The sequence below is a fragment of the Acomys russatus genome, chromosome 9, assembly GCF_903995435.1.
Source record: "Acomys russatus chromosome 9, mAcoRus1.1, whole genome shotgun sequence".
In the NCBI taxonomy this organism is placed as follows: Eukaryota; Metazoa; Chordata; class Mammalia; order Rodentia; family Muridae; genus Acomys; species Acomys russatus.
In genome coordinates, this window is record NC_067145.1 from 13352734 (window position 1) to 13366533 (window position 13800).

Here is a 13800-nt window from a genome sequence, read left to right on the forward strand (position 1 = left end):
TGAACCCAGGCGGCTATTCCATCGACCTTGAGAGCGGTGGGTGTGGTGAGCAGGATGGTGGAAGGCCCCTTCCAGCAAAGTTCGAGTCCTTGATACCAGTGTCAACGGATGTAGACAGAGTCACCAACATGGAAGGGATGTCCCGCTGTCTGAGAGTGGCCAGGTTTGTAAAGTTAGGCCAGTGGGGCTCAAACCTGGGCTTGAACTGCCCGGAGCCCTTTAAGGTGGGCCTGTAAATCAGTTTTGGAAGCAGAAGGTTGATAAGAATTAAGCATAGTAGACAAAGGGGGTGGTCTGTACAGGATTTCATAGGGGGTCATGTTAAAGCGTGAGGGAGTGTTTCAGGCTCTGAATAGAGTAAAGGGTAGGAGGCGTCTCCAACCTTTTAAGCCAGTCTCAATGGTCAATTTAGTCAAGGTCTCTTTTAGAGTCTGATTCTTTTTTTTTTTTTTTTTTTTTTTTTTTTTTTTTTTTTTTTTTTACCTGTTCTGGACTTTGGGGTCTGTAAGCACAATGCAAATTCTAATTAGTCCCCAAGATCTTGGCCAGTCCCTGACTTACCTGGGAGACGAAGGCCGGCCCGTTATCTGATGCGATTATCTTGGGAAATCCAAACTGAGGAAAGATGGTTTTTAGGATGTCCTTGGTCACTGTTTGTGCTGTTTTTTGCTGGGTGGAGAAAGCTTTTACCCATCCTGAAAAAGTGTCTATAAAAACTAATAAGTATCGATAACCCGCAGCTGGGGGCCTTACCTCGGTAAAATCAACTTCCCAGTAAATTCCTGGTCTGTCTCCACGGACTCTGGTCCCTTCTGGGACTTGGTTCTTGCCAGCATTGACTTGTTGACAAGCCTGACAAGTAGTTACAGTTTTATCAACCAGGGCAGCAGCTCCAGGGATGATGAATTCTGTCTTATCCAGGATCTGTCGAAGCTTTTTTATTCCTAGGTAGGTCCAGGTACACATTTGCTGGACCATGGCAGCCACATTGAGGGCTGGCAGAACAGTTTTAGCATCTTTTTGTCCAATTTTTGGAAACTGGGTCAAATATAGCTCCTAGGGCTTGGGCCTTGGCCTGGTCCTCGGGGGAGTAGTTATAAACCTCAGGCTGAGGGGGTTTCTTAGCCTCAATAGACAACACCAGGAGTCCCGACTTGGCTATTTGTTTTGCCACCTGATCCACCTGCTGGTTGCCCATGGTGACAGGATTTTTTTCTTTTTGGTGTCCTAGACAGTGTATGATGGCCACTTGTTTTGGCAGAAATAGGGTTTTGAGGAGAGCTTTAATTTCAGGCTTATTTTTAATCTCCTTGTTTTCCGAGGGCAGAAGTCCTTTTTGTTCATAAATACTCCCATGGACACGAGCAGTGGCAAATGCATATCGGCTATCAGTGTAAATATTAGCTCTCTTGTCTTTGGAAAGTTTTAATGTCTTGGTTAGGGCGACAAGTTCTGCCCTTTGGGCCGAAGTCCCTTGAGGAAGGGCCTGTGCCCAGGTGACTTTCTGTCCATCTACCACAGCCGGGCTCAGCCCTTCTGGTACCTGAATCCAGGAAGCTGCTGCCATCAGTATACCAAGTATGATCAGCCTCTGGGATAGGACGATCTTGTAGGTCTTCTCGTGTACCATGTGTCTCTGCCATCACCTGGTGACAGTCATGTGGAGTCTCTTGTGCCTGATCTGGGGCTGGCAACAAGGTAGCTGGGTTGAGAGTCGCTGGGGGGCCAAAGGTGACATGATCAGAATCTAAGAGCAAAGCCTGATAGTGGGTGAGATGAGCGTTGCTAATCCATCTGTCAGGAGGCTGTCCCACTACAGACTCTAAGGCATGAGGCGTGATGACAGTCAAGGGTTGTCCCAGAGTCAGTTTATTGGCATCTTTGGTCAACAAAGCCATGGCAGACATGATGCGCAGGCAAGGAGGCTATCCAGCAGTGACAGTATCTAATTGTTTGGACAAGTAAGCCATTGGTCGTTTCCATGGCCCTAGGGTCTGGGTTAGCACACCTTTAGCAATGCCACCCCTTTCGTCTATAAATAGAGTGAAAGGTTTGGAAGTGTCAGGTATCCCGAGGGCCAGGGCAGACAAGAGGGCCTTTTTTATGACGTCAAAGACCTGTTGTTGGGGTTTATACCACTTGAAAGAGTCTTTATTTCGAGTGAGAGGATATAGAAAAGCCGCTAATTCAGCGAAGCCAGGGATCCATAACCGACAGAACCCAGCAGTTCCTAGGGACTCTCTGAGTTGCCGAGGGCTGTGTGGCAGGGGGATCCTGGCCACTGTCTCTATGCAGCTCTTAGTTGGCCACCTCTTCCCTTCTTTGAGAATATGTTACCTCTTGTCTGCAGAGTTGTGCTTTTTAGCTGAGGCCCACTAGCCCTTGTTATCCATTTTCTGGAGTAGGTGTTGAGTAGCTTCAATACAGGCCTCCTGGGTGGGGGCGGCCAATAAGAGGTCATCTACATATTGTAAGAGAGTTATTTCTGGGTGCATGACATGGAAATCGGTCAAATCCTGGTGGAGTGCTTCATCAAAAAGAGTAGGTGAGTTTTTGAAACCTTGGGGAGGCATGTCCAGGTAACTTGCCCTGAGAGCCCCAGCTCGGGGTCCTTCCATTCAAAAGCAAAGTATGGTTGGCTCTGAGGGGCCAAAGGCAAGCAAAAGAAAGTGTCCTTTAAATCTAAGACAGTATACCAGGTAAAATCTGGCCTCAAGGTACTTAGAAGATTATAAGGGTTAGGCACCATGGGATGGATGTCCACCACTCTTTTGTTTACTTCTCAGAGGTCATGCACTGGTCTATAGTCCTATGTTCCTGGTTTCTTGACAGGCAAGAGTGGAGTATTCCAGGGAGAGTGACAAGGTTTTAGGACCCCTAATTGTAGGAATCGATTAATATGCTGCTTGATGCCCATTTGGGCCTCTTGGTTCATAGGGTACTGTTTACAGAGACCGGTACAGACATGGGTTTGAGAGTCACAATAATAGGAGGCTGTGTATGGGTCAGTCCTAGCCCTCCAGTCTCTACCCAAGCTTGGGGCTGTCCAGGGGCTGTCTTCAGGAAGGGGGTCATTGGGGCTAGTCGGAAATAGCTGGTATTCATCCTGCAATTTGAGTGTGAGGACCTGCATAGGTGCTCCCCTGGAGCCTAATACTGTTCCCCCTTCCTCTGAGAAATGAATTTGAGCCCCCAACTAGGTTAACAGATCTTTCCATAATAGGGGATAAGGACACTCTGGAATTACTAAAAAGGAGTGAGTCACAGTACAGGTACCAAGGTTAACAGTCCGTTTGTTGGTCCATTGGTGTAGTTTGCCACCAGTTGCTCCTTGTACCCAGGATGTCTTTGAAGACATTGGTCCTGATGGCTGGGTTAGCATGGAATGTTGAACACCTGTATCTACCAGGAAAGTGGTTCATTGCTCCCCAATGGTAAGAGTTAGCCTGGGCTTGGGGGTGGGGAGGCTTCAGAGCCCCGACTTGCCTAGTCATCGTCTTCACCCAAGGCCAGGACCGGGACAGGTTTCTTCCGATCTGTGGGTCGCTTAGGGCAGTCTTTTAACCAGTGTGCATGTTCTTTGCAGTAAGCAGATTGATTCTTATCCACACGGGGCCGCCTTCGTTCTCCCCCCCCCCCTCCTGTTCTTTATATTTAGTAGGTTCTGTCACTACAGTGGCCAAGATCTTATTTAAATGTCTGTCTCTCTTACAATCCCTGCGATCCTCCTGTTTCCCCTGTTCCCTTGCTAACCTATCTTCCTTTCTGTATCCGGAGCTGACTGATCTATAAAAGACATGGCCACTGTTGCCTTATGTTCTGGAGCCTCAGGGTTAAACGGAGTATACATGTAAAACCCTTCCAGCAATCTTTCCATAAAGGCAGCAGGGCTTTCTTCCTTCTCCTGAGTAATAGTTCTTACCTTGGCCAAATTGTTGGGGTGCTTTTTAGCTCCCTTGAGACCTGCCAATAGAGTCTGGCAATAGAAACGGAGACTCTCCCTACCTGCAGCCGTCTCAAACTCCCAATCTGGGCGTGTCAAGGAAAATCTTTCGTCTATCTCATTAGGGAGCTGGGTGGGTGCCCCGTTTAGTCCAGGCACATTTTTCCTCGCTTTCAGGAGGACTCTCTGTTTTTTCCTCCACGGTGAGGAGAGCCTGTAAAAGCTGTTGACAGCCATCCCAGGTGGGTTGGTGAGTTAAAAGGATCAATAAGGGAAGTTAGGGCCTGGGGATCTTTTAATTGTATAAATCTGATGTGGAGAATGGCCAGTAATGGATGTCACCGCTGATATTATGAAGAGGAAACAATGAGGTTTCCTGGCCTGGATTTAGGTCCCGCCGGCTACGTAGGCGGGGAGGAGAAGGAGGGGGCAGGGAGGAATCTGAGGAGGGTCGGGGGGAGGTGTAAGAGAAGAAGTTGAAGGGGCTGGAGAGGGCGTGTGGGTAGATGAGGTAGGGAGAGAAGGGTTAGGGTCAGAGGGAGAACTTGAAGGCGTAGGGTAAGGTGGAGGAGGCAGGTCTAGAAGTAGGAGATCTTGTTGTTGGTTGTCAGGCAGCAGGGCTTCGTGCGAAGTCCTGGGTGTTCTTCGGGTGTCTCAGGAGTCTCGAAAGCTGCAACTGGGAAGAGAGAAGTTGGCAGGGGGCCCAGGAGGAAAGGCTTGAGCCACTGTGGTGGGTCTCGGACCAGGGATTCCCATGTGATTATATATGGGACCTGATCTGGGTGGCCGTGGGTCCAGGTCTGCAAAAAACATCTTTACCTGCAGCATAATAGTAAGGTTAAATGTCCCGTCTCTAGGCCAAGTCAGAGTCAGAGTCAAGGGGGTCATCACAGTTTGTCCCATGTCAGTACCGTTGAGAGAGAGGAAGACAGAGAGAGACAAGACAGAGACAAACAGACAAACAAAACCGAAACCTATCAACCGTACGGCAAAATATCAGCACCACAGAACAGGATTCAGATGGGATGGCAGAACTTCTCTGCCATTCGGATTCGGATTGAGGAGACCTCTCCTCCAGACAACCACCAGAGCATCCTCCAGGATGAAGGGGAGAAAGATCTGGACACGTCTGTCCCCTTTCTCCTCCCAATAGAGACTCGCGCACTACAGAGGTGAACCGAAAGTGGCTCACCGACCAGAAAAGCAAGAGCTGGCACAGACAGAAAGGCCAGCCCACAGAAGCTCACGGCTGCCCGCAGAGCACAAACAAAAGGAGAGTCTGCAGGAGCTCGTGAAGCTCCAACGCTCCTGCAGGGAGTACAAACAAAAGACAAAGTGAAAGTAACTCACGGTCTCAGAAGTCATTTGAGTCGGCGAGGTCCAGGCCATTGAAACCTTGCTACAAGTGGGTCGGTGGTCTCAAAGAGACCCTCAAATCCCAGTGAGCCCCCACAATTTTGGACCCTAGAGTCCACTCGGGTAGGGGGCCATCGCGAGAGACCACTCGAGGACCACAGTGTTGATGCAAAAGCACAAGGTTTATTGCTGATGCGCGTCAGGGGCCCTCAGCACTCACTTGGGAGGGAGGCACACCAAGTCCCTGTTACAGGCCACTCTTAAAGGCTAAAACTGCAAAGGTTAGGAGAGGCTGCATGTCCTATGTTAGGATTGGCTCTGGTGGTCACTAAGGGTGCTTGTCTAAATGTTATTGGCTATTGCAGGGGTCATTAGTCTTGGGGGCTATTCTTGGCAATGAGGGGTGTTGGGGAGTATCCAGAGAATTTCCAGATGGTAGTTTTCTAAAACTTGTTTACCTGAATTGAAATTGTTTATCTCAGTTGGCCACTTTGATCTCAGAAACTGGAACTGGCCTTCAATTTTTTCTGGGTCACTTTCCCAAGCTTGCCTGGGTCATGTTCTCAGGCTTCGGCTGTGAGAGAGAGAGCCTTACAGTAGCTTCAGGAAAACCCATCCTGTAGAGGGTGACAATGATAGCTCCTCCTAGCCTGAGACAGTTTTTGAAGATAACAAAAGAAATAACTTTGAAATTAAGGAAGATCTGAAACTGAGTACCAAATAGAATTGTAGTATTTGCTTAGATGCCCGCAAGGTGGAGTCTTTTAGGGGACCTCTATGGTAGGATCTGGTGCTGTTCCTTCTCTTCAACAGCTTCCGATGTCTATTCCAGTTGCCATTCTAAATGAGAGTTAAGCATTCTCCCTAGGGTCCGCCTTGATATTTAGCTTCTTTAGGTCTGTATACTGTAGTCTGATTATGTAGCTTGTATGTATAGTGTGTTATGTAGTTTATAACTGAGTATATACCTTCAGAGTGAACCACAGTGAGTCTTATGGAAGAGCTAGGTGATAGAAGTGTGTGGAGGGGACAGGAGCTCCACAATGAGACCAATGGAGCCAACAAATTCAGGCAGATAAAGGGGATGCTACAGAGACTAAAGGACCAAGCAAAGACACTACATAGAGAGGACCGAGACCCTCTGCTCAGTTGAATAGATAGGAAGCACATAATATGGGGAAGAGGGACTACGTCTGACATGGACTCTGGTGTCCACCCATTGATCACTTTCCCTTGGCAGGGCAGCCTTTCCAGGCCACAGAGGAAGAGGCAAAAGACACTCTAGATGAGAATTGATAGGCTAAAATCAGATTTTAGTCAGGAAGAATCCTCCTTTCTGAGGAGTAGGAGACGGCACAAGGATGGGCCTAGGATGTGAAGAGGGAGGGGGCAAAAAGTTAGATGTAATGTGAACAAGTTAATAATGATGATGATGATGATGATGATGATGATGATGATGATGATAATAGTGTTCCAGGATTCCAGGAAAATGGAAAACACATGATTGATACCACACCTTATGCTGCCAGTTAAGGCATTTAATTGTGTTAAAATAAAGAATTTTTTTATTTCATACATATACAATTTAATAATAAAAACCACTATGCTTAACTATCATTCACTTAGCTCACTTACCTTCTTTCTATGACAATATTTCATTTCTATTTCAATGATTCAGGGAATTCTTCAGGGTCACTCAGAGATTTCATCTTCTGCCATATAACATTCACCTTTGTAGGTATGACTTTTTGTTCCATTTCTTCTACCTCTCTGGGGTGACTTTTTCAATAGTTTCTTTATTGTGACAGTATATCTTAGCCAAATAACTTAAAGGAAAGAATCACTTATTTTTCCTGAAAGTTTCACAAAGCTTAGCAAGGAGGCAAGACAAAGCAAGGCATCTAGATTACAAATAGAAGGCTTTAATATTAACTGGCCTTTTTTCACCTTATGATATGGTTATGTCTAAATTCAGAGTAGGTTTCTGTTCCTTGAGTAACCCTCTGTGGATATACCATTACAAGAACATATACATATGAGGTTTATAAATATCTTAACCACTTCTTAATCTAAACAATTTGATAATTAAGATGAACAAAGTCAAAGAGTTTCTTTCAAGTTCAGGAATGAGGAATTTGGAAGAATTTATAGTAAATAGACAAAAGGATAAACCCCTCAATGTAGAAGATATTTGTCTTTCTTTGAAGGGAATTGGACTGGTAACTGTGTATCACATCACTTAAATTAAATGTGTGTTAAATTTTCTTCACTATTTCCAATTTTCAATTAGCATCTAGGGAAAAAAAACAAACTACCAACAAACTAGAGAAGATATTATAATAAGAAATCTAGAAATGGCTGTTTTATTTTAGTGGTGAAATATAGTCACTGAATGGAGTTGAAAAGTCACTGAGCATCAGTTTGCCTGTGCACCTTTGCTCTGCTTCTGTAAATTGAATAAACCAGCACTTCTGTTTAACTTTAATCCCTACATATCAACTTTGACTACATTCTAAATTCCATACCTACATCATCTTTTGCATTTTTAGCATTGCTTGTGTGTTCCTTCCTGTACATGTATATGCATTCGTTTGTGTATGTGTGCTTATGTGTGTCCATGTGTATATGCACATGTGTGTCCCTGTGCATGTGCATGTGTATCCTTATATATGTGCACATGTGTGCCTTTGTGTTTGTGTGTACGTGTGTGTGTGTGCACATGTGTACTTTTTATGACTGATATGGCACATATGATTCAGAGAACCATTTTCAAAAGGCTCTCTCCTTCCACTATGTGGGCATGAGCAATCCAATCCAGGTTCCCAGGCTTAGCAGAAAGGACCTTCATTTCCCCAAGCAATTTCATGTCCAAGAACCTTATTTTTGACAGAGAACCAGCAATTCTGGTAGTGATTAACTTCTTCCTCTAAGAAAGTCTCACTACTGATTATCCCTACTTTTCTGTGAGCCTCAACTTGTTCACTTGTAAGAAAAAATACTATGATTGTTTCTTAGTATTTAATTTCAAAGTGTTCTGCATAGTAGTGTGTATTCTTAGACGTCTGGGGAAATTTTTATTGCTTAGTATATGCTAAACTTTTCTACTTGAAATCTAATATATTTGAAGACAGTTCATGAAGATAGAACAGAACAAGTACTGTTTGTGAATAATTTTAGCTGCTCACACTACTAACTTTAAGACATACTGATTTTTCAGGAGTAATGCATTAGACAGGCAAATACCAAGTGCAAAACTGGCTTGCCTAGCTTCCTGACATCTCTTAATTTACCACTCTTAGAGGGAATATATTCAGCTACTTTCAAGGAGAGTAACCCAAATCATTATAAATTACTTCATTGAGATTGTAGAACAATATGTTCAATTTTCTTTCCGTTTTTATATGGCTTAGCAAAATTTTATGTTTTAAGACCTAGAACCATTTAAAATCATCACAATACATGTTATCTGATTCTTGCAAAACTAGAATAAGGTGAAAATGATAGTGGCAAAATGACACTATGCTAAGAAGGGGACTGGGAGCATACAGCTACCAGTAGTCCATGGCATAAACTGAATTCTGACTGTTTGAAACAAAGGACTACATACTCCTGCAAGTGAAGGGTCTTCATCAATCATGCTCTGCCAGTTCATTTGTCAGGAAACATTTCATGGACCATCTCCTTTCATGTTTCATCGGTCTGCCTACTTTGAAACCATTCATGTTCATTGCCTACATTTAAAATGGATCTCAGGGAGAGTGACATTTCTGAGAGCATACAGTGTTGACTGAGAGTATTTATTGATGACTTCAGTTTCTTCTCTCTTCTTGTTTACTCATCCATACCACGTGACTTTCATCTTCTTGGTGGCAAGGTAATGATTCAACACTCAGGATCATGACTGCCTTGTGGGCTTGCAGAAGACACAGGATAATTAAATTACATATATTTTTCTAATAACTTTATTTTCTGAAGAAATTTAAGCACATCTATCTTATTCAGTATTCTGTCATATGGACATAACTATGGATGTGGGAATATAAGTAAAGTAAATGCCTATAGTTGAGCACAACCTAAACAAAATTAAGTCATTTTCAGAGAGAAGTTAATCACAATGACTTACTTGTCAAAAAACTACTGGAGTTCAAATTCCTTTTTGTAATATCTATGATAAATATGAGGAATAAAAGAGACATAAAACTGAAAATAAACTTAAAATATAGTTAACCTTTTGAAAGGTTAATAATAATTATAATCTGATAGTGTATTTAAGTATGTTACTAGTAACATACTCCAGCATAAATAAAGTCCTGTGTGTATAATCAAATCGTTTCTTCAAATCCAGAAGATAACAATTCAGTTAATCTAAAACATTAAAATAAAAAAAAAAACCTCCATGAATTTCCACCTCACAAATTACATCTATTTTGGCTCTTCTTCCACCCCCCAAAACAAAACCCAGAAAAACTCTTGGAGTAAGTACAAAATTATTTTTTCCCAACAAAACAGAGTACGGAGCTCTTAATTGTAACAAAAACAATACAGAATCAGATGACTTTACATCAAAGGTTTACTGAACAAAAACTAAACCAGCAAGCACATTTAATATAGAGGTATTATAATAGCAGAGGCTAGAACACAAGGAAAGCTCAAACAGGCTGAAGCAATAGACTATAGAGATTATAAAATCCACCAATGAGTACACACCATGGGTGACTTTCTGGGTCAGTGTTATCTCAGGATAATATGTTTTACTTCCATCCATTTGCCTGCAAATTTCATGATGTCCTTGTTTTTAATAGCTGAGTAGTGTTGTAAATGGACCACATTTTTTATCCTTTTTTGTTTGTTTGTTTAGGGCATCTTGGTTGCTTCTTCCTTCTGGCTATTATGACTAAAGTTTTTATGCATATTATTGAGCACATGTCTTTGTGGTACAATGGAACATCTTTTAGGTTGGCCATTGAGATAGAACGTTTCCTACTTTTCTGAGAGACAGCCAGATTGATCTCCAACGTGCTTGTACAAGTTTGCACTTTGACCAGCAGTAGAGGAGCTTTCCTCTTTCTCACATCCTTTCCATCATGTGCTATCACTTGAGTGTTTAATCTTAGTCATTCTGAGAAGGGTAAAATGAAATCTCAGAGTAGTTTCAACTTGTACATCCCTGATGACTAAGGATGGTGAAATTTTCTTTAAGTACTCCTTTTCCGTTACAGATTTCTCAGTTGAGAATTTTTTATTTAGCTCTGTAGACCAATTTTAATTGGGTTATTTAGTTTATTGGTTTTAATTTCTTGACATCTATATACATATATTGGACATTAGGCCTCTGTTGGATGTAGGGTTGGAGAAGATCTTTTCCCAATATGTAGAATGCCATTTTGTTCTATTAAAAGTATCATTTGCCTTAGAGAAGCTTTTTTAATTTTGTGAATTCCCATTTATTAATTGCTGATCTTACCACCTGAGCTGTTGGTGTTCTGTTCATGAAGTTCTCTCCTGGCACTGAAAATCTTCCTAACTATTCAGTGCTAGTGAAATCCTGGTTCCAGACAGAAAATCTACAGCCTCTAATTAACAAACCAGAATAATTCCTAGCTACAATCTATAAACATCTGTCCTTATACTCGCAGATAATTGTAAGCTTCACCCTCATTTATTGGATTTTAAGTTATGCAGTAATTACCTCTACATAGTATAATAAATAGGGCATCACCAGAACATAAGGACACATCGATCACAACTTTAAAGAACCATAAATGTTATTAGTTTAACAAGAAAAAATTTCAAAAATGAAAGTATAAATGTACATATTTGCAAAATGTGAACTAAAATCCATACAGGATATAATTCCATAATCATATACAGCTCATTATTAATGGTATCTAGTTAACTAGAGTTAAGTTCTAATGTCAGTCAACCTTTTTTTTTTAACAAATAAATGACAGTTTTGCATCAAAGTCTTATGTTTTAAAAGTTATAATAGATGTATTATTAAACAGAATTTTAAAACTAAGCAAAGGAAAGTGTTAAAGTATAATTTTAACTCACACATGACACAAAGTTCTGCATGTATTATTTCAGTATTTACTCCAGCCACCTAAATCATCACCTTTAATTAGTTTTATATAGTATGTTGGAAACTGCTGTGAAATTTGTTATTCTTATCTCTTTTTTAAAAAGATATATTGCTATATCATGATTTTAATTTTCACATTAAGAAAAGCACACAGAACAAAAATATATGCTCAGCAAAATGCCCCAGCAACTCACAGCATAATTTTGAAAATCAACACTGAGTATTCTAAAACCAAGATTAAATGTCCTTTTAATAGGTGCTGCCAATGCTTCCAAAATGGAAAAGTTTTCTTCCAAGTTTTATCTTTGGAAACCTTCTGATTGGCTATAATTGACGCATGGGAGAATAGCAAAATAAAAGGATACAGAGGGTCCTAGAAATCTACAAGTAGAACAAGATGATAGGCAGATTTGGGCCCAGGGGTCCTGCTCAAACTAAGGCACCAGCCAAGGACAATACAGGAGGTAAACTTTAAACCCCTTCCCAGATCTAGCCAATGGTCAGAATATTCTCCACAGTTGAGTGGAGAGTGTGATATGACTTTCTCACGTACTATGGTGCCTCACATTTGACCATGTCCCCTGGAGGGGGAGACCTGGTGGCACTCAGAGGAAGGACAGCAGGTAGCCAAGAAGAGACTTGATACCCTATGAGAATATATAGGGGGAGGTAATCCCCCTCAGGAACAGTCATAGGAGAGGGGAATAATGGGAAAATGGGGGGGGGGGAGGATACAAGGGATGGGATAAACATTGAGATGTAACAAGAATAAATTAATAAAAAAAAGAAAGAAAAAGAAACAACAACAACAAAATATATTTTTCAAAATATTTTTCCTAACAAGCTGATATGAATTTAGCACTCATTTAATTAACCTTTCTTTAATAATTTTTCATTCTATTCAAAGTTCTTTATTTCTATTTGGTTTTGTTCTGTTATAAAATGAAGAAGTTATTTGGACATTTTTACTTGAGTAAAGACATTGGAAATTCTACCTTTTAAAAAAGTTGAACATTTAGATTATATCATTTGCAATCAATGTCATATAAGAGGAATTTATAAATACAGGAGCTCACATTGCTAGTGAACACTGCACATTTGACACAGTAAGGGACATTATTAAAGTTGTTACCTGGACCAGTTGCCCATAGGAAACAGCATATTCTCTACTGAAGAGCATCCTCAGACTGTTAAACGTAGACAAGGGGGCAAGACTCCATAATTAGGTGCAGTAGGTGGAAACAAAAATGCTTGCAAAGTGTGAATTTAGTTAAAATGACAGACAGCTCAAGAAGTTACACTTTTTACAAAAGTGCATATTGTAAAATCATTTCTAGACAAACCAATTACCATATGTTGTGAGGTTTAGAACTCCTCTGGGAAAAAAAACTTGTTAAAAAGGTGTCAATTATTGTTTCAAAACTGTAATATCATTGAATATTTTCTTTAGGGGTATATCAATTATTTTAAATTTTAATTTTCAGTTTATCAATTAAAATAATTTTATATGCAAATGGAGCAGATAAACAACAAACAACATATATGTTTCAAGTGTTTCAGGGTTTAGTGTTAAGACTTATTGTGGTGCTGGCGTGGGGGTGCACGCCTTTAATCCCAGCACTTGGGAGGCAAAGGCAGGTGGATTGCTGTGATGTTCGAGGCCAGACTGGTCTACAAAGCAAGTCCAGGACAGCCAAGGCTACTCTGACACAGGCTATATTGATGGGTTAGTACATGCTGAAGTTCGATGATTTGCAGCTCTAAGGATTATTGATTGATATTTTCCCCCTTAGCATCATGAATAGTACCTTCTGTTACTTTTATGTATTGCCTTCCTGGAAGGGGCTTAAAGTTCTATCCTAACTCTATTCCTTTGAGTCTTCAGTCTGAAGGGAAGACAGAGTGGTGTCTATATCACATCTTTACTTCATGTTCTGCAAAGCAACCATGGTCAAGAGCCCATATTATATGGAAAGTCTGTCAGACTCACCTGACCAAGAGTTGTAAGGAAGAATTCTCTTGTCTGACTACAGGGTTTTGGTTAGGATACTCCATGGATCTCGTCGTTGGGAAATCATCATCCCTCCGTGTGGTATAATATATACTCATGCATATATACAATGGGTGTATTTAAATATGCACACAGGGACACACATTAAATGGATTTTGAATACGCTTTTATAATACTGTGTTCACATATGACTCTTTCATGCACTCTCAGTTCCATTTATTGTATCTTCCTCTGTATTACCCAAATGTCCCCATCACAGTAAAGTCCCACACTTTTTAATTTCTTTTTCAGTGATCATATCTATGCCCCTCTCCTTAGAACTCCATCTTCCTCATGCCTCCTATCGGCCCTTTATACTTTATACTTTCCTGGATGCTGTAATTATAGGTATTTCAGCTTACATATTCA

General features: G+C 41.2%; 1 pseudogene; it reads right to left on the bottom strand.

Annotated features, from left to right (window-relative positions):
* Nucleotides 1-1009: 1009 nt before the first annotated feature.
* On the bottom strand, nt 1010-13436 carry LOC127193583 (uncharacterized; annotated as a pseudogene).
* Between the last annotated feature and the right edge of the window lie 364 nt (nt 13437-13800).